Here is a 20,364-nt window from a genome sequence, read left to right as displayed (position 1 = left end):
ACAAAGAGTCAGACCCAACTGAAGTAATTTAATAACAATAAAAATTTCATGTAAAATCCTCTTTTTCTGAAATAATATATGCAGTGCTCAAACTGAGCCTTTATAAATGTTTGGAGATTTGTCCAGGCTCATCGACTTGCTTAAGGAGTGATCAGCCAAATCTCAGAAAAATCTGGAAAGTTGCTAAGTGAAGTGAGCAGAAACAGGAGAATATTGTATACAATAATAGTAACACAGTACAAATAATCACTATTGATAGACTTAGCTCTTCTTAGTAATACAGATTTAATTTAAAAGGAAGGTTCACAACAAAGGGGATAAAATTTAGAATTTAACAATGTCCATCGCTAGTATGGTATTAGCCATGGTTGCAGAATTGTACCCTTAAGGAATTTCGGAGATCATGTGAGTTAAGCACAGAGACACAAAACTGAATCCCTTTAAGATGTCCAGTAACTAGGAGATGTGGGGAAGGAGAGGCAATTGGATAGCTTTCCTATCTTTCCTTATATTGAATGTTTAATTAAAAAATTAAACCTCCTTTTTTATTTCCACTAATCGATTCTACAAAGTCAAGCAGACCAAGTAATAAAGCACATCGTGGAAAGGCCTTCAGAACTGAAGTTTGGGTATCTGGGTTTGAATCTCAGCTTGGACACTAGCTAGCTGGGTGACCATAGATCAAGTGTATTCTCAGCCTTGGTTTCCACATCTGAAAGAAAGGAAGACTAGTATTTGTACCTCTTACTTCATAGGAACATTAAGAGAAAAGAGCTTTGTAAACCTTGAAGGATCACATAAATGAATTATTGTAATTATAATTTCTTTTCCCCATGAGACTTCTTCAAATACTTGAAAACAAAGCTCACATTTTTCTGGTCCTCCCAGTGTATTCCATTTAAGGAGAGAGCCCTGTAGAGCCATCTCATTATTTCCTATCCAGCTGTGCTTCTCAGGACTTCCTCAAGGTCTTCAGAATCTCATCATTCTGCAACTCACATCAGTTCTGACACTCAGACTTCCTTACCATCCATCTGGCCTTTGGTGTAATGTTCTGGTCAGCTTTCTGGAGGTCTCAGCAGAATAATCACCAGGAGAATAGTTGGGAATAAAGTTCAAAGTCTTTATTATCTCCTTCACCTGAGGCTGGGCTAGCTTTCTGGAGGACCTTCAAACGGGCTTTGGTCTCAGTGGAGAAGTGAAGGAGGAAAGGCCAGCCACCATGAGGGTCTCTGTCTTTAAGTCTCTTGGAGTCCCCCTCTAGGACCCCCTCTAGGTCCCCCTCTTAAATACTCTATTACTATTAAATCAATTCATCATACTGAGTATAAAGCAATCATTATATCACTAGGGAACCATTATTTGTTGTAAGATTAAATCAATGATACTGAACTAGAGAACTCACATGCTAAACTAGATAACCATTGCCTTATCAATTCCACTGAGTTAACACCTTGTTGTAGGATTAAATTAATCATACTGAACTAGAGAATTATTAATCACCATGTTAAACTAGGTAACCATTATATCATCAATGCCTTATTGTAAGAATCCTTGCCTCAAGTATATTTCCCCAGAGTTCTGGCCCATTGCATTTTGGGGCCCTTCTCACCTTTTGATTGGAAGGTTTGGATGGTTCATAATGGAGAACTCTAATTAGATCTTTCATTGAGGGATTTTCCCTCAATATTTTCCTCTGGATATGCCCCAAAATGGATCCTCTCTCCTGCCATCCCCATTTTCAGCTTTTCTATGTTGTTTGCCATGTGAAATCCTTGAAGGTAAAGACAAATTCACTTTTTTTTTTTTTTTTTTTTTTTTTTTTTGGTGTCCCCAGTGCCTAACACATAATAGGTACTTAATTAGATGCTTACCAACATTTTTGTCTCAATCTTCTGTCATTCAGGTTAAACATCTCTATTTCTTCAAGTGAATCTCAAACATAGTGGAAGTCCCTTCATCATCCTGATCACCATCTTTAGATCTTGTCACATTCCCATCCCCAGGCTGATGGATGGCTGAGTAGATTTGGAAGACAAATGACATTTGTCTTCAGCATTTAATACTCAAGAGAAGCTTCTCTTAGCTCTCCAAGTAGTCCTCAGGCTATCTGAATGAGACACTTGACTGAGAACCAGGAATTTTGGTATCAGGGGACTCTGGGTCCAGTGACTTACCCATGAGCCTAGGAATGTCATGGAGTGCTAGAAAGGTCCTAAATTTGCAAGTAGGACTTGGGAGATATAGATCCTCAACAGTCCTATGATTTAATTACAGAATCATGGAATCTTAAAGATGAAAGTTTTTCAGATGGACTTGGTGATCCAAGGCAATTCCAATTGACTTGGAATGGAAAGTGCCAACATAATCCAAAGAGAGAACCATGGAGATTGAATGTGGATCAAAGCATAGTATTTTCATCTTTGTTGATTTTTTTTTTCTTTTCTTGTGTTTTTTTCCCTTTTGGTCTGATTTTTCTTGCACAGCATGACGAATATGTAAATGTTTAGAAGCACTGCATATGTTTAACCTGTATCAGATTGTTTATTGTCTTGGGAAAGGGAGAGGAGGAAGAGAGGGGGGGAAAAAATCTGTTAACATAAAAGTTTTGCAAAGGTGAATAATGAAAATGATTTTTGCATGTAAAAAGAAGATATATTAGAGATCACCTAATTATACCCCTATCTGAGCAGAAATTTTCTCTTTAATACCTCTGCAAAAGTGATCATTCAGTCTGTCAGAAGACTTTCAAGGATAAGGAATTCACTAGGGCTTATCTTTTTCCTCCTTCCCAGGAGTAACACTGCAACTTGTAGGTGAAGCATATGGTGAGGATATGTTTTTGCCAAGGTAAGCCTGAAAGGATACTTTCTTCCAGTACCTGGCTTCTTTCCTTTGCTTTTGAGGTTCCCTTTCTGAATATAAATCAGAAACTAGAATCTGGGAACTAATCCATCAACACTTACTATGCTTTAGGAACTATATATAGATAGAAGGGATATTTCTAGCTTTGGAGTACCTTGTGGGTATTCAGCCAGTGGATAAGTATTTGCTAAATACCTACTATGTGCCAGGCACTATAGTAAGCACTGGGGGTACAAAGAATGGCAAAAGAGAGTGCTAGCCCTCAAGGAAATCTCAATCTATTTTTTGGGGGGGGATGATAAACATGTATCAACAAGAAATATACAGGAAATATTTTAAAAAGGGAAAGCACTAGATTTAAGAGGGATGAGAAAAGGCTTCCTGTAGAAGGTGGGATTTTATGAAGCCAGAAGGTAGAGATGAAGAAGGAAAGCATTCTAAACATGGCAGAGGAGGGGGCATGAAAGAAAATGCCTGGAACAGAAAGATAGACTATCTTGTTCCTAAAATGTCAAGGAGGCCATTGTCACCAAATCAGAAAATATCTAAGAAGACTGGAAAAATAGGAGAGAGCTAGGTTCTATAGTGCTTTTGAACACTAATAGTGCTTTTGAAGCTAGGAGTAAGCCCTGGAGTTCTTTGAATAGGGGGTAATGGGTTGCTAAAGTTGGACTTTCAGTAATTCTGGTTAATCTTCAAGAATTGTGAGGGTTAAATGGGATAACACCTTTAGAAACCTTTAAGTGTTATACAAATGCTAGCTACCATTATTGTTATTTATGTTGTGATAGAAGAGATAAATAGCTATTCTATATCTGGGGGGGGAAAAAAAAAAGTTGAGCATTACCTCCTGGAGGGAAAAGACTTTCTTAATAGCACATTTATAGAGAGGAGGAGTATCTCCCACAGAGCATCAGCTTGCAGTTGATGAAATCAAGCCATTGCATACAGGACTAGGAGCTCTGGTCTCTTCCAGCCTTCCATAATTTTGCTGTCAGACTGCGTGGACATTGCAATTAGAAGCTGAGCACAGTAGAACATCCTTATGGTCCCTGCAGCAGGGGTGGCTGAGGCTGGTAGCTGGAATTTAGGAATTCTGAGCTGCATAATGGGGTAAAGTCAGTGGGGAATCTACACTAAGGCTGAAATCAATACCTTAAGCCTTTTGAGAGTTCAGGGCCATTAGGTTGCCTAAGGAGAGGCAAACTGCCCCATTTGAGAAATGGAGCTTCTAGCTGGCCAGTAGTTGTGAGATCAGGCTCACAAGTGGTCACTGTACTTACAAACTAGATGGAATAAATATATTACATTTATTAAATTAATTAGGATATCTATTTTAAGTTTATTTCTGAGTTCTATCCATCCAGCTACTACACCCTTACAATTTCAACACCTTTCCTTGAAAACCAGCTTTACTCTTTCATACACGTTATCTTCCCCAAATTGAGTGTGAATTCCTTGAGAATAGGGCAGTTTATCCCCAGATCTTGGTACATAGTACAGGTTTAATAAATTCATTTATTCATGGAACTGGAGAAGAAAGAGCTTATGAGACTTAGGATACCTATCTTCAATTATCTGATGGGGCTATTAATGAAGAAGAAAGATAAAATTCGTTCCAATTTCCCCAAAAGGGGAAATGTAGGTGGTGAAGTGGATAGAATACTGGGCCTGGAATCAGGAAGACTCATTATCTGAAGTTCAAATCTGACTTCATGTATTTCTTAGGTGGGTGACTCCCAGCAAGTCACTTGAACCTCTTTTGCCTCAGTTTCCTCACCTGTTTAAAAAAAAAAAAATCTGGAGAAGGAAATGGCAAAACAATCTAATTATCTTTGCCAATAAAACTCCAAATGAGGTCATAAAGAGTCAAATATAACTGAAAACCTTTGTAGATGTTGTACCTCCCTACCCCAATAGAATTTAAGTTTCTTGGGAGTGGATAAATGTTTCATTTTTTCAAATGAAAATGAAAACGAAAGCTAAGTGGTATAATGGATAGAGCCCTACATCTGAGGTCAGAAAAAAAGAGTCCAAATCTAGACTCAAATACTTAACTGTGAGATCCTGAATAAGTTGCTTGACCTCTGCTTTATTCCTGATCTGTAATAATAGCACTTAATTCCCAGGATTTTTGTGAGGATAAAATAAAGTAACATTTGTAAATTGACTTGCAAATTTTAAAGTAATAGGCAATGCTAGCTATTATTATTATGATTATCATCATTATTCAGCTTTAAGAAGGATTAAGCACTTAGTATGATAGCATATTATTAATTAAATCTCAAACTATACAGCCCTTTTTTAAGGTATACAAAGCACTTTCCTCCTAACAAAACTATGAGGCAAGTCTGATTATGCCCATAAGCAGGGGTGGAAAACTTGAAAGAAACAGATGTCATTATCACAGTCAATAAATATTTAATTCGTTGATCTTAAAAAACTGAAAATGGGTGGGGCTTGCTAGGTTAGGGAACAGCTAAGCTAAGGGAAGAAGGTAGAAACAGTTTACTAGTCTTGGAGGCAAGGAGGTACACTGGAGTATAGTATAGGGCTTCTAAAGTAAATATAAAAAATTTGGATTCATAGAAACATAATTGAAAGGACCTCACAAGATCTCTTTCAGGCCAAGTTGCTTATTTTACAAATAAAGAAACTGAGAAACAGAGTATGCAAATGGCTTGTCCAAGATCATGCAGAAGAACTAGGACTAGAAATCCAAATTTGAGGATTTTAAGTATCTGTTGGAAAAGCAGTGAGAGGTAATTGGTAAAGACCCATCACAAATAAGTATTCTGCAGAATTCTAAGCGATGGTCCAAGCCTGAATACAGGCTAGCTGGAGACAAAAAGCAGAAATATAATTTTAATAACAAAAAACTTTAACAGGAGTTTGAGATGACAATAGAGCTGCTACCAATTTAGTAATTGAATTATTTAGTGCATTGTAAAGGTATTAATTACTCTAGAAAAAGGAGTGATTGATTCAGGCTGGGAGAGTTAGAGAAATATTTTTAGAAAAGATGGATTTTAATAAGTGTTCTGAAGAAGAGGCAATATTCAGAGAAATAGAGCAAAATAGAAAGGACATTTGGGAGAGGACAGGGTTGTGACCTACAATGTCAGACTAAAGAATCTGGAATTTATGCTATAATTCATGGACTACAAAGTGGGGGTGGCATGTCCCCAGAGATTCAGACCAAGAAAGGTGTGAACAACCGAATAGAGAATTAGGAAGATGGAAGTAGTAGATGCTTCCTTTTTCAGATCACAATGCAATTAAAATATATATTCAATAAAGGGACAGGGAAAAAGCCAATTGGAAATTAAATAATATAATTCTAATAAATGAGTGGACCAAACATCAAATCACAAAAACAATCCATAATTTCATTCAAGAGAATGACAATAATGAAGCAACATATAAAACTTATAGGATGCAGCCAAACCAGTTCTTAGGGGAAATTTTATATCTCTAAATAGTAATATAAATAAAATTGAGAAAGAGGAGATCAAGTACAAATAAAAAAGCTAGAAAAAGAACAAATTAATCCCCCCAATTAAATATCGAATTAGAAATTCTGAAGAGATTAGTAAAATATTAAACACTAAACTAAATACAAAACTAAAATACTAAAAACTAAACTAAGAAACTAAACTAGACTAAACTAAACTAAGAAACTAAACTAGAAACTAAGAAAATTATTTAATTAATAAATCCAAGAATTGGTTTTATGAAGGAAAGAAAAAAACAAAAATAGATAAATCTCTGGTTAATTTGACTAGAAAAAGGAAAGAAAAAAATCACTAGCATCAAAAATGAAAAGATTGAATCAATGAAAAAGTAATAATCAGGAGCTATTTTGCCCAACTGTATGGTAGCAAATCTAACAATCTAACTAAAATGTATGAATATTTACAAAAATATAAATTGCCCAAATTAACAGAAGAGGAAATAAATTACTTAAATTGTCCCATTTTAGAAAAAGAAAATGAACAAGCCATTAATGAACTCCCTAAGGAAAAATCTCCAGGGCCAAAAATGGACTCCTAAGTGAATTCTACCAAATATTAAAAGAACAATTAATTCCAATACCATGTAAACTATTTGGAAAAATAGGTAAAGAAGAGTCCTGCCAAACTCCTTCTATGATACAAATATGGTACTGATACCTAAACTAGGAAGAGCCAAAATAGAGAAAGAAAATGATAGACAAATCATTCATGAATACTGATGCGAAAAATGAAAATAAAATATTAGCAAAGAGATTACAGCAACTTATCAGCAGAATAATAAACTATGAACAAGTGAGACATGTGGTTCTAATTCAATAAGAGGAAAACTATTACCATAATCAACCATATCAATAACAAAACCAACAGAAATCATATTATATTCTAAATACAGCACCCATTCCTATTAAAAACACTAGAGAGCCTAAGGATAAAGAGAGTTTTCCTTAAAATAATAAGCAGTATTTATCTAAAACCAACAGCAAGGATTATTTGTAATGGAGAGAAATAGGATAAATTCCCAATAAGATGAGGGGTGAAACAAGGATGCCCATTATCATCATTATTATTCAACATAGTACTAGAAATGTTGACTTTAGAATAAGAAAATAAGAAAAGAAAAAGAAATTAAAGGAATTAGAATAGGCAATGAGGAAATAAAACTATCACTCTTTGCCAATGATATGATGATATACTTAGAGAATTCTAAAAAATCATCCAAAAACCTACTGGAAAAAATTCAAAGCTTTAGCAAAGTTGCAGGATATAAAATAAACCCACATGAATCATCAGCATTTCTATATATTATAGACAAAGTCCATCAGCAAGAAATAGAAAGAAAAATTCCATTTAAAATAACTGTTGACAAAATAAAATATCTGGGGATCTATCTGCCAAGACAAACACAAGAACTATATGAACACAATTACAGGACACTTCTCACACAGAGATTAGGAAGATGGGCCAAGTTCTACTCTCCTTACAAGAGGCAGTCATTCATTAGCTTATCTCTAATACAATTGCACATCTTCCTAACCCTTTACCTTAATATTTGCTCTCCTGCTCCCATCCTGCTCTGGGATGACTTCCCATGTCTGTGTTTAAACACTGATCTCCTTCACAAACCAAACCTCCTGCAGCAAATGAATCAGCAAAGCTCCTGGCCTCCCTCCTACTTACTGTCCCCCCCACCCCGGGGGTACTCCAGGGAAGATCTCACCCTCTTCCCCCTGCCTTTTCCATTTTTAGTGAGACAGAGTAAGTGCCACAATATGAGCAGGCCATGAAAAGAAAGTGGTAGGAATGGAAAAAAAACAGAATGAGAAAAGGAACGACATGAAGGCTCATCTAGACATGGAAGGGACCTCAGCAGTCAGGAGTAGCCCAATTATCTCATTTTAAATTTGAAGAAATTGAGACCCAGAGAGGTTGTGCTTTGCCCAAAGTTGAACAGGTAGTAGGAGGCCAGGTCCTCTGAACTCCAGATGTAGTACATATAGAGTTGAGTTGTTTGGCTTTCCAATGAAAAAATGCCTGTCTTCTCTCAAGACAATTAAGCAAATCTTGATATTTGAAGGAAAAAAATCCAGTATGTTTCCACATGAATCTACTCTATTAACATATGATCTAATGTTGACTAATTGGTTTTCCCAGCATGAATGAATATAGTTAAGATAAGATGGAATAGTTATGCATAACTTAAGAACTTTCCATTTGTTAAAGCTTTTGCCTGGAACACATGAAATATTTTCACATAAAAATTTAATATTTCAAAACCTGTGACTTCACGGATTCAAAGATTTCCTTCATCCATCCATCAATCAATATTTATTAATTATTATTAAGCCAGGAACTGTGCTATGCACTGGATCATCAACATAGCTTAACCCTTCTATAATTTAGTTTCAGGTCTTCAAGAATTCTGGTACCTAAATAATTCATCATCCTATGCTCGACTTGGCAATGGGCCTCAGGCAACAAACACAAAGCCTACCACCAGACCCTAACCAAAGCCAATTTTACTTAATAGCTGACACAGCCTTTGAAAACACAGGGTCATGTTTCCATCACAATCATCGTAGGACTACAATGGAGATTTTCCATAGAAACTTAGAAGCAACAATGTGTAGTGGACAAAGTTGTTGACCTTGAAGTCTTGAATTCAAATATTTGACAACTGTATAACTTTGGGTGAATCATTTAGCCCAGCTCTACTTCTGAACTTCACTATCTATAAAATGAAGTTAAAAACAGTCCCTATCTCCAAAGGTAGTTATGAGGTTCAAGTGAGCTCTCTCAACATCTTTTTCAAGTAAGCTCAGAGCTTCCATTCCCATTCATTATTGTAGCGAGCTGTCGTCTCTAGAAGCTGCCGGATCACTCTCTGGGAAGAGATCTGCTGTGTCTTCTACTCAAATCTCTCCGACAGATTCTTCTTCCTGTAGTGAACCGTTGTCCCCAGGCAGTTGCTGTTAACTCTTGTCCAGAGAAGTGACTTCCCTTCCTGCAGAGAGCCCCGTCAAGCCTGATGCAATGCAGAGTCTTCTTCTTGAATCCTGGCTCTGAATCTCCTCCAGCTCTTATCCTTCTCCAGGCCGATCTGCTCTCTGGGCCCAATGCTGTCTCTTTTATCCTCCCAGAGAATGGGCGTGGGATAATGCAAGGGCTTCTGGGAAGAACCACTTCAGCCAATGAGCTTGCTCCTTCTATCAAGTCAACCTGAGTTCTCACCTTGTAATTGTCCAACCTGAATTCTCACCTTGTCACTATCCAGACAACCTGAGTTCTCACCTAGTAATCCTAACATCTCCCCCTTTCTTTTGATTTAGAACATGGGACAGTCATGATCTTGAAACATAAATCCATCAATATGGGAAGTATTACACATAATTACATAAATTACATAAGCACATAGTAACATAGTAACATAATACATGCTAGAAGTATATGACAAATAACATAATCAAATAATCATAAATTGAAAATTTATAAATGTCCATAAGTCCATTGTCCATTAGTCTCATCTTGTGTGAGGAAGTCCAATGATTCCTGCTGGTTTTAAAGTTCTTTAACAGTCTTTTTATTAGCCATGCTCTTTCAGTGTCAGATGTTTCTTAGATCTTCTCCTTTATTTTGAGATCTTTCTCTTTTTCTGTCTCTCTCTGATGGACAAGGCGAATACGACTCGTTGGCACCCATCTGATTCCTTCTCCTGCTGAAGAAATACAAGCAAACCCTCTCTCCCAGGCAGTTAACCTATCTAATTACATTCTATTTACCACTTTCTAAATCTCTTCTCATCATCTGGCAATTACATTGGAGTTATTTGCACTGGACACAGCCCTGTTGGTTGAAAAGGCCTGTATTCTCCCCAAGTGTAATCCATTTTTGCAATCTGATTGCCTTTTGACTCACTTATCAGGTAATCCCGTTCTGCCATGTGATTGCTTTTCTGCTGGTTGATCAAATCAGAGTCCTGACCTTCTAAAGACTCTTTGGGTATAACATCAGCTGCCATCATGCCCCAAGTCTTTTTTGCCTGGGGCCCTGGACCTGGGCCCCTCATCCCATTTCCCTGAATTATTCTACACTCTGATGCCCAATGGAGTCCTCTGTTGCATTTTGGACATGGGGTTTTAGGTCTTCTTTCACCCTGTCTTCTCATTGTATCTCCATACCTACACTGAGCTCTTAGATGTCCAATTTTTCCACATTGAAAACATCGCCGAGTTTCTCTAGAAGTCCCTTGCCAGGAGGGACCCTGCCTTTCCACGTTCATCATTGTCCGGGTGTAAAAAGCATTTGTTCCCACTGTAGCACAGCGTCTTATGATCTCCTCTAAAGGAGCATCTTTTTCTAATCCCCATATAATTCTTTTGCAAATCTCATTGGCATTTTCCTTAGCCAGATGTCTGGTCATTATTTCTGTAGCTGAATTTTCTCCAATAGTTCTTTTGACAGCAGTTTGCAAACGTCCCACAAAATCTGCAAAAGGTTCATTGGGACCTTGATGTTAGGATTACTAGGTGAGAACTCAGGTTGTCTGGATAGTGACAAGGTGAGAATTCACCTAGTAATCCTAACACATTAATTATTTAATAAACACAAGAAACTTCCTTTCTTATAGAAAGTAATTCATATTTCCCAATATATTAAAAGCCTAATCTAGAATTAAGTATTTAAGTTATTAAATATATAATTTATTGAAAATGGAATCAATAAAGGGCACCATTATTTAAAATATTTTACTTGTAAGGAAAATCATAAAATAACTTCAAATAATATAACAGCAGATGACTTCTTTTCATGTCTGAAAAGTACAGTCCCATACATTTGGAATATTCAATATAAATAAAGTTTCTTCAAGGAAAAGGAAGGGAGAGGAATAAGCACTTATTGAGTGAGTGTGCTTACTATATTCTAGGAGCTTTGTCAAGTCCTTTACAAATATTATCACATTTGATCCATACAACAATTCTGTTGTATTTTATCATTTATTTTACAGTTGAGAAAACTTCAGCCAACAGAAGTAAACATAGCTAATTTCTGAAGCTAGATTTAAATTCAGATCTCATCAACTTCATATCATAAAAGTTAGAAAGAACTTCTTCCTCTCTGTATTTTTCATTCATGAGAAGAAAACTATCTTTCCAGGTCTCTCAAATTATTACTAATCCATAAAATTCTCATAAATTTTTTTAATAAGTTAAGAGCTTTTTGGCTCTTAAAGCTACAATAACTGTAACTGTAGTCTTTTTTTGTTTGGTTTGGTTTTACATATGCATTTGTGAGCCAACATGAGAACCTGACAGTAATGACACAGAAAGAGACAGTAGATTGCAATGGAAAGAGCATGGTATTTAGAATTAGAATTCTGGTTCTACCATTTTCTATCTGTTATTTCTGGGTAAGTCACTTAAACTACCTGGATTCTCAGTTTCCTCATCATAAAATGAGTTTGAATTCAATGACTTCTAAGGTCTCTTCCATATATACAAATATGATTCTATGATGAGAACATCATCTTGCCAAGTCACTAAATTGTCATGATATTAGTAGTAAGGAGGAATTATCTTGCTTGGAATTCATCAAGCACTGTAAAAAGGAATCTTCCTCCTGCTATATTTGGCTACTCCCTATAAGTAATAGGAAATTCCTTTTTTCATGGGCCCTTTCCATTGAAAAAGGATCTGCCCCTCATTAATAGAAAATTAGAAAATTCCCCTTCTTCATGTCCCTGAAATGAGAGGGCTATTTCTCCTCCACATTAGTTCCTGTGATTCCCTAGACAATGGTAATAAACTATCCCTAAGAACAGAAAGGTCTTCTTGCAAGTACTTGGCAGATTCTTCAGGGCTAATTAAAATAGGGACTCCTCACTGCAGAGAAAATTTGTATGTAAGGAATGCTTGTAAGTCAGGCATCTTAAAGTCATTCATTCAATCATAAAATGTTGTAAAAATAACTTTCCAATTTACAAATGTTGTGGTTTTAGAAAAAGAATTCATTAAAAACCAGGCTTATGTACTGGAAGTTTTTATGAAACACAGATTGTGATACAATTGTGTGCCAAAAAGCAAAGAGCCTTAATGTGCCTGATTTTTAAAATACTTTGATTTTAAAAATTCTAGTAGTTTTGCAGGGTGATGTTTTACAAGGACCTATTTACATATAAGCCTCTATACTAGGTACTGATGAAGCAAAAATAAAAGGAAATGACATATTTTGTTTCCCCAGAATAGTGCAGGGCATATAGTAGGTAACTTATAAATTTTGTTAAATCTTTTTTTTTTTTAAATGATATCTTTGTCCTTGAAAAATTGATATGGAAAAGGGGGTAGAAGAAAGACAGAACAAATAAAAAAAACATAAAATACACTGTGATGGAGGTAAAGATGATATTTAAAGCACTTTCAATTTCCAAGGAATGAGGAAAGGAAGAATGTGAACATTTAAAGTGAGTCTCAAAAAGAAATAATGCTATAACAGCCTCTCTGGGTCACTCTCAGAATCCCATAACTGAAAGGTGGCTGCTACCTAAAACTCTTGGTAGAACCCATGAAGCTACATGTGAGACCCCACTAGTGTGTAAAAAGATGTTTTTTAAAATTACTTTACAAAAACAATTCCCCTCTTCCACAAATACACACAGTAGCCATGAATTAAAACTTGAGTGCAAAGGTAGTGTAAGTATACAGTGGGGTACAATCATAATTCCCAATGGCTTTCTTTGTAATCTTCACATAGCTTCTCCTTTGTTTGATACAATAACTTTGCTGGTGGACTACCTTAGTTGGAGACCCAGAGTCTGCTTTCTCTCTCCATTGCCAGAGCTAGCTCCTTGAAGGTGATTCCTCCCTTGAGTGACTGTCCCTTTCTGTAGAATGTATCTCTGCTACCTAATGGATACAGTGTCATTTTTCTCCTGGTAAGGAGTTCTTTTCCCTGCCCAACCCTCTAAGGTTTTCTTCCACAGGCAGTTCTCAGTTTGCCATCTTCCCCACACCTGAATTCAACCAGGGCTTAGCTATTTAACATCCTCAATGGCACAGTCAATTCATCTCTTCAGTTGATTGTTCCCTCGATTAGATCAAGGAGGAAATACAAAGGGAGAAAGACAAAGATATATCTTTTACAATTTGCAGGACTTTTACAGATGCAGGACTCACAATTATATTCTGGGCTTTCCTTGACTACTGTAACTGCAGTGGGAGGGGGAATTCCCTTTCTTACATGCAATGAAAATGTGGGTTCTTTTTGGAGCCCTGTGACTGTCTACCCCACTTAGTGGTGGATATTTGCTAAGTAGAGGAACCATTTCCCTTGTATTTCAGAGAAAACTGGAAGACAAGGTAAATACCCACAAAAATATATGTCTCCCCTTCCCCCTTTCAGTTGACTATCATGACCGTGTTTCTCTTTTCTCTTGATCCTCATTCTGCCTGATCTCAGTCAGTCCTTGCATCTGCTCTGGACATTGCCTTTAATAATCATAGACAGTTAAAGCTGCAAAGGGACCTTAGAAATCACTTAGCACAATGCTCCTCATTTTATTGATCAGGAAATTTAAAACCCAAAAAAGCCTAATCTGGTCTCTCAGATGAATATCCTGCAACTAATTTTGATACAGCATGGCCACCTGCTCCCTGAGAATTGGAGCCTTCTGGCTGAAATCCTTGCTAAGTCACCAGCCTAGGAGACTTCAACCTTTGATGTGTAAGGAGGTTCTTAATACTGTACAGTGGCAAATCCTTATTCTTGAATTTGGGCTGAGCCGGCGGGATGACTTTAGTGTCCTTGGGCAAGTAAATCACTTCAACTTTCAAGGTCTGTTTCCAAATCTGCAATATAAGGGGGTGGTATTACAGGATCTCTAAGTCCTTTCCATCACTAACATTCTGGGATTCTAATTGTTACTAATGCAAGCACAGTTAATATTTCTATTATGGTCACTAACATTATAACAAGAAACCCGATAATAACAAACGGTAGTTCAAGTTTATACAGTGTTTGAAGGTTTCCAAAGCGTTTTTATCACAACAATACTATGTCACCAAACATCCCTCTGTGCTATTCTCAGAATGCCTAGACAGTTAAAGCTGGAAGGAATTTTAAAAATCACTTATGTACTTTTGAAATGGTTTGACTGGGGCTCACAATCCTAAAGTCCTTCCGAACTCCTAGAAGACAGTATCATTGCCATTTAAGAAAAACTGGTGAACTGAACCAATGCTAAAGCACACCTGGGAGGAAAAATTTCAATGTCAGAAAAAAATTAAATCAAACCAGATAGATATATTTTTAACTGGCCCACCTTGTCCTGAGGCAAAAAACAAATAGAATTTACATTCTTTACTAGCAACCTGGAATAATCCTGTTACACAGTGTGGGTGAGGGAAGTTTGCCAAACAAACAACCCCCAAGCTCTAAGGTGACTCCTAAGATAAGCTTCTCTTTTCATTTTCACAGAATACTAGAAAGAAGCAACACATGTTTATCCATCAAACTAAAAACCATTTGAGGGAAAAGAAAATCACATTCCATCTCCTACTTAACATGCCTTTCCCCTAAAATTCATGCCTCTCTTCAAAGCTTAACATCAATGAGACCTCCTGTAAGATGCCCTTTATATCCCCCAAATTGTTAGCTCCTTTCTTAAGTCCCTTCATCCCACTCTCATTATTCTATTTGTTATTGTTCAGTCATTTCAGTGATGTCTGACACTCCATTTGGGATTTTCTTGGCAAAGATACTGGAGTGGTTGTCATTTCTTCTCCAGCTCATTTTATGGGGAAACTGAGGCAAATGGATTGGTTGACTTGCCCAGGATCACACAGCTAGTAAGTACCCGAGGTCATATCTGAACTCAGGTCTAGTGCTCTATTCAACGTGTTACCTAGCTGCCCCCAATTCTGCATTTATTTCTGATATATTGTGGATTCTCTTATCTATAAGTAGCATATTCTTTCCCCCCTTCCCCTGACCAGTCTCTGGATGTCCCAGACATTTTTTGGTCTAGTAACCTCAACACTGTGCCTGGGACAAAACAAATAAATTCTTGTAAAGATGAAATTAACTGGCATCAGACTCTGCATAGAAGACTACAGGATTCGAGTCTCCTAATGAACAATAACCCAATTTTTTAAACTGTATGATATCTGCCAGATCATTTTGAGGCCATGATACATGAAGAGCCGACAAATACATAAAATTTGCGTTTTATTTTTAAAAATAAAGGCAGAACAAGCTTTCCCTCCAACACATAGAGTTGAGCCTTGTCAAAAATCAAAACAAAATAAACCTTGTTATTATCTCAATTAGACAAAGCCTCTTCTGAGGAGACTTCCTTTATTCATAGATTTCTTACTTAATTCAACAAAAAATATTTTTAAAACACTATGGAGAGAATAACCCACAAGGAAGCAAAGTAAAGATGGACACTCACGAATATAATTTATTCTATTATTACATATGCTTGTTTGAAATGGAAATTTATTTTTATATATTCTGAATCCCTCCTGATGTTCTGCCAAGCACATGACTACATTTTGGTTTTTTTTTTATTCCTCTTTTCTATTTTTCTTTTTTCTATTGTTTTTGTATTTAGCTCAATAATTTTTTAAAAAAATAGAATAAGAAAGCACTATAGAGAAACAAAGAGGGAATAATCTTGGACCACTGTCAGTTCTTTAAAATACCATGTGAGAATTAGAGACCTCTTAGAGCTCTAACATTAGATGGGACATCATTGGATTTAAAATTCATAACATTGTGTGCACTGAAGTTTGCAAAGCACTTAACAGATATCTCATTTGATCCTCACAACAACCCTGGTAGGTTAGGTGCTATTATCATTCTCATTTTACAGATGAAGAAATTGAGGCATCCAGGAATAGTTAATAACAGTATGTATTTGAACTCAAGTTTTTCTTTCTAACTCCACTATACAACCCAACTTCTTCCAGTTTCTGGGATTTCCAGAAAAAATGCTTAACAATAACAGTAAAAATAATTGACATTCACACAGTATTTTAAGGCTAGCAAAATGCTTCCTGTGGAATATTTCATTTGAGCCTCACATATATTTAGGAAATACAGAGTGTCCCAAAAGTCTCAATGCAGTCTGAATCTATTATAACTTAAATAAAATTAAAGCACTGAGAAAGGCTGTTTTATTGCAACCCTTTTAGATAAGCAAACGATTCAAAGAGGTCGTGTTAAAAAAAAAAAAAAAAAAAAAGTACCAGTAACATAGTCTTGAAATGGTTAAGACCCAAATTTATCACATACATTCTTTCTTTTAATTTTATAAGGTCAATGCTAGCCTAGGAAATACTCTTGAACGCATTGAAATTATGACAGAGCTCAGGAGCCTGCTGGCTCTGATGTGGTTTCAGTGTCAGTTTTTTTCATTACTCACCACAGGAAAATAAAAATGAACATGAATATTTTAAAACCTATCATGAATTTTAAGCCTAAATTTTTAATTTTTTAAACGTGCCCTTTATGAATAAAAAAATCTTTATAAATGAGGGATATACACATTCTCAATGATCTGATCATAATTCTGACTTACCAAATACTGAAGTGACAATTCCTTGTTACAAAATTATCTCAGCTGCAGCCTTCAAACATTACTACCCATAAATTGTAGGGCAGGTAGGTGGTACAGTAGAGTGGGCCTGAGCCAGTAAGATTCCTCTTGCTGAGTTAAAATCTGGCCTAAGTCTTTACTAGCCATATGATCCTGGATAAGTAACTTTGTAATGTTTGCCTCCGTTTACTTACATGTTAAAAAAATGAACTGGAGAAGGAAATGGTAAACTACTCTAGTATTTTTGCCAAGAAAACCCCAAATAGGATCACAAAGAGCTGGGTACAACTGAACAACAACCCACAACACTAAAATATTTTTGGCAGCACCAAAACAAATAATTAGTCATTTTAAAAAATATATATCATTTTAATTCCATATGTAGGTGGCTTGTTCTCATTTAGTTGTTTACACATTGTCTTCCCCATTAGCTTTTGAGCTCCCTGAGGGGATGGTATGCCTTTTGGTTTTACTGTATTTCCAGTACTTAGCAGAGTCTGGTATATAATAAGTCCTTAATAAATGTTTATTGACTGATTATATTTTCCTTTATATCTCACAACCTTAAATCACAGGCAGTGAGAATGATCACTTCTTTTTACAGAACTGCCCCCAATATAATACCTAAGTATGAGCACATATTCTTCTAGGAAGGAGAAAAACATTTTTTAATAGTTTGAATATATTTATGGCATACTTTATTTTAAAAAATAACAGCTTTTAATTTTCTTTAAAATTTATTATTATTATTATTTTGCTGAGAGAATTGGGGGTTAAGTGACTTGCCCAGGGTTCTACAGTTAGGAAGTATTAAGTGTCTGAAGTCAAGTTTGAATTCAGGTCCCTCCTGACTTCAGGGCTGGTGCTCTATCCCCTGTGCCATCTAGGTGCCCCACTTTTTATTTTCAAAATACATGCAAAGATAGTTTTCAACATTCACCCTTGTAAAACCTTGTATTCTACCTTTTTCTCCCTTCCTTCCCCCTACCCCTTCCCTGGATGGCAAAGTATACGTTTAAACATGTGCAATTTTTCTATACATACTTCCACATTTATCATTTATCAAGAAAAATCAGATCAAAAAAGGGAAAAATGAGAAAAATACAATAAATAAGCAAACAATAAAAAATGTTGAAAAAATCTTCATTGTGATCCACACTCATTTCCTAACATCCTCTCTCTGGATGCAGACAGCTCTCCCTACCACAAGACCATTGGAACTGGTCTGAATCACCTTGTTGTTAAGAGCCATGTCCATTAGAACTGATCATCTTGTTGCCGTGTACAGTGATCTCCTGGTTCTTCTCACTTCATTTAGCATCAGTTCATGTAAGTATCTCCAGGGCTCTCTGAAATCACCCTGCTGATTGTTTTATAGAATAATAATATTCCATAACATTCATTTCCATAACTCATTCAGCCATTCCCCAACTGATGAGCATCCACCCAGTTTCCAGTTTTTTGCCATTACAAAAAGAGCTGACACAAACATTTTTGCACATGTGGGTCCCTTTGTGATCTCTTTGGGATACAGACCCAAGTAGAAATACTTCTGGATCAAAGGGTATAAACCTTTTGATAGACCTTTGGGCATAGTTCCAAAATGCTCTCCAGAGTTCACATTTCCACCAATTTTTCCCATATCCCCTCCAACATTTGTCATTATCTTTTCTTGTCATCTTAGTCAATCTTGAGAGTTGTATTATGGTACCTCAGCGTTATCTTAATTTGTGTTTCTCTGATGAATAGTGATTTAGAGCATTTTGTGAACATATTCCATGACTTTTCTATTTTTTAAATAGTTCATTCATCATTTTAAGTCTACATATTTCCTTATGATACCCCTAAAGATACAATTGCTGCAGCCATACTTTTTCCAAATAAGTGTTCTCATCTGTAAAAGAAGTAACATAATAGCACCTTACTTATCAGAGTAGTCCTGCCTGAAAGCATAAAATATTAGCCTAAAATGTTAATTATGTTTTTTTTTTTAATCTATGATTTTTAAATCCAATGATGTCTCACTTTATGTCAGACAGAGCTTTGTAACAAGCTTATAATTCTCAAATGGTACTTCTAAGAACTGATAATGGTCCAACACTTGTTTTTCCATAGTGGTTTTTAAGAGAGAGAAAGAGAATATTGTGTGGACCAAAGAAAAATGCTCAGAAGTCAGCCAGCCAATAAACATTTATTAAGTGTCTATGCACTGCACTAAGAGCTGAGCTAGAAAGGCAAAACAGAGTCCTATATTCAAGGAACTCAAAACTTAATGAGAGAAAAAACAAAAAAGGAATATGTAAAGGAAATATAGGAAATAATATAAAGGAAAAATAGGAAATAATTGTGAGGGGAAACAGTAGAATGAAGAGCTCCCTTAGGTGCTTTGCATTCCATTCAGAGGCTAGGAGGTTAATTCACATCAAACTCTCCCTTCATCCATCTGGAAATCCAGTGGTTACCTCTGTGGGAATCCCAGAGAAAATGAATAATAAAAAGCTGCACTTTCTCAAACCTGCTGGACCAGCTGCCTCTTATTGGATAAGTATTAAAAGGCTTATCCATTTGTGGCAATTAAAGTAATAAAAACCACAACACTCAGCTTTGGGCACTTCCTTCCTAGCTACTAAAGCCTCTTTAAAATCATCTAAAGGAAGAAGGCAGTCTAACAACAGCTCTAAGAGTTCCTTTTTATAGTAACAAAGAAAAATGGATTCCCAGGTAACCTGAGATTTCACTAACTTCTGTAATCAATGTGGAGTCAGCTAAAATTATCAGAGGAGAAAATATTTAAAATAGAATTTCTCTAACACAGGATTTCTCAAACAACTATGCTTTGGCTTCATGTGAAAGAATGCACAATAGTTACTATCTGACCAAAACATTATGATAAATTCCCCTAAACATTGTGGTCATTTTAACAAAGGACTACACAGACATAAAATATTGAAAATAAACTTCCTGCTGGTAGAAGTTAAAACATTTTGAATTCAATTTCTCTTCCAGAAGGAAAAAATTTAAAAGACTATCTCCCTAATTAAATTAAATTAACAGTTATCTCCCTAGATTTATTCCTTCTTTCCTTCCTTCCAAGGCAATCTTAGTTAAGTGACTTGCTCAGGATCACACAGATAGTAAATGTCTAAAGCCATATTTGAACTCAGGTTCTCCCTTCTTTCTAGGACAAGTTGCTCTATCCATTGTACCGCCTTAGATGCACCCCTTAGGTATATTTCAAGTTGACAATTCCTCCTTCCCAAATTTTCCAGATTTTATTCTAATTCCCTGCCCCACAAATATCTATTCAAAAATAATAAAATTCAATTTTGGTTTAAAAAACAAATAATCTAATCAATCCTTTCCATTCACAGAAAGGTAAGATGAGAATAAAGG

General features: G+C 36.0%; 1 protein-coding gene and 1 long non-coding RNA gene across 12 annotated transcripts in view; one reads left to right on the top strand and one right to left on the bottom strand.

Annotated features, from left to right (window-relative positions):
* Positions 1 to 20,364, bottom strand: part of MAP7D2 (MAP7 domain containing 2) — a 172,358-nt gene that overhangs the window by 103,365 nt on the left and 48,629 nt on the right. The window lies entirely within an intron of this gene.
* The window catches only part of LOC141561426 (uncharacterized), an 80,681-nt gene that overhangs the window by 19,270 nt on the left and 41,047 nt on the right, over positions 1 to 20,364 (top strand). The window contains exon 3 of one of the 4 annotated variants that reach the window (XR_012488050.1): positions 18,162 to 18,300. The exons of the other annotated variants lie outside the window; for them this stretch is intronic. This is a non-coding gene — a long non-coding RNA (uncharacterized LOC141561426). The remainder of the gene's footprint in view (positions 1 to 18,161; positions 18,301 to 20,364) is intronic. 4 annotated transcript variants of the gene reach the window in all.

Source organism: Sminthopsis crassicaudata, chromosome 3 (assembly GCF_048593235.1).
Source record: "Sminthopsis crassicaudata isolate SCR6 chromosome 3, ASM4859323v1, whole genome shotgun sequence".
Classification (NCBI taxonomy): Eukaryota; Metazoa; Chordata; class Mammalia; order Dasyuromorphia; family Dasyuridae; genus Sminthopsis; species Sminthopsis crassicaudata.
The sequence above is the reverse complement of the archived record's forward strand: the minus strand, read 5'-3'. Positions and strand labels throughout refer to the sequence as shown.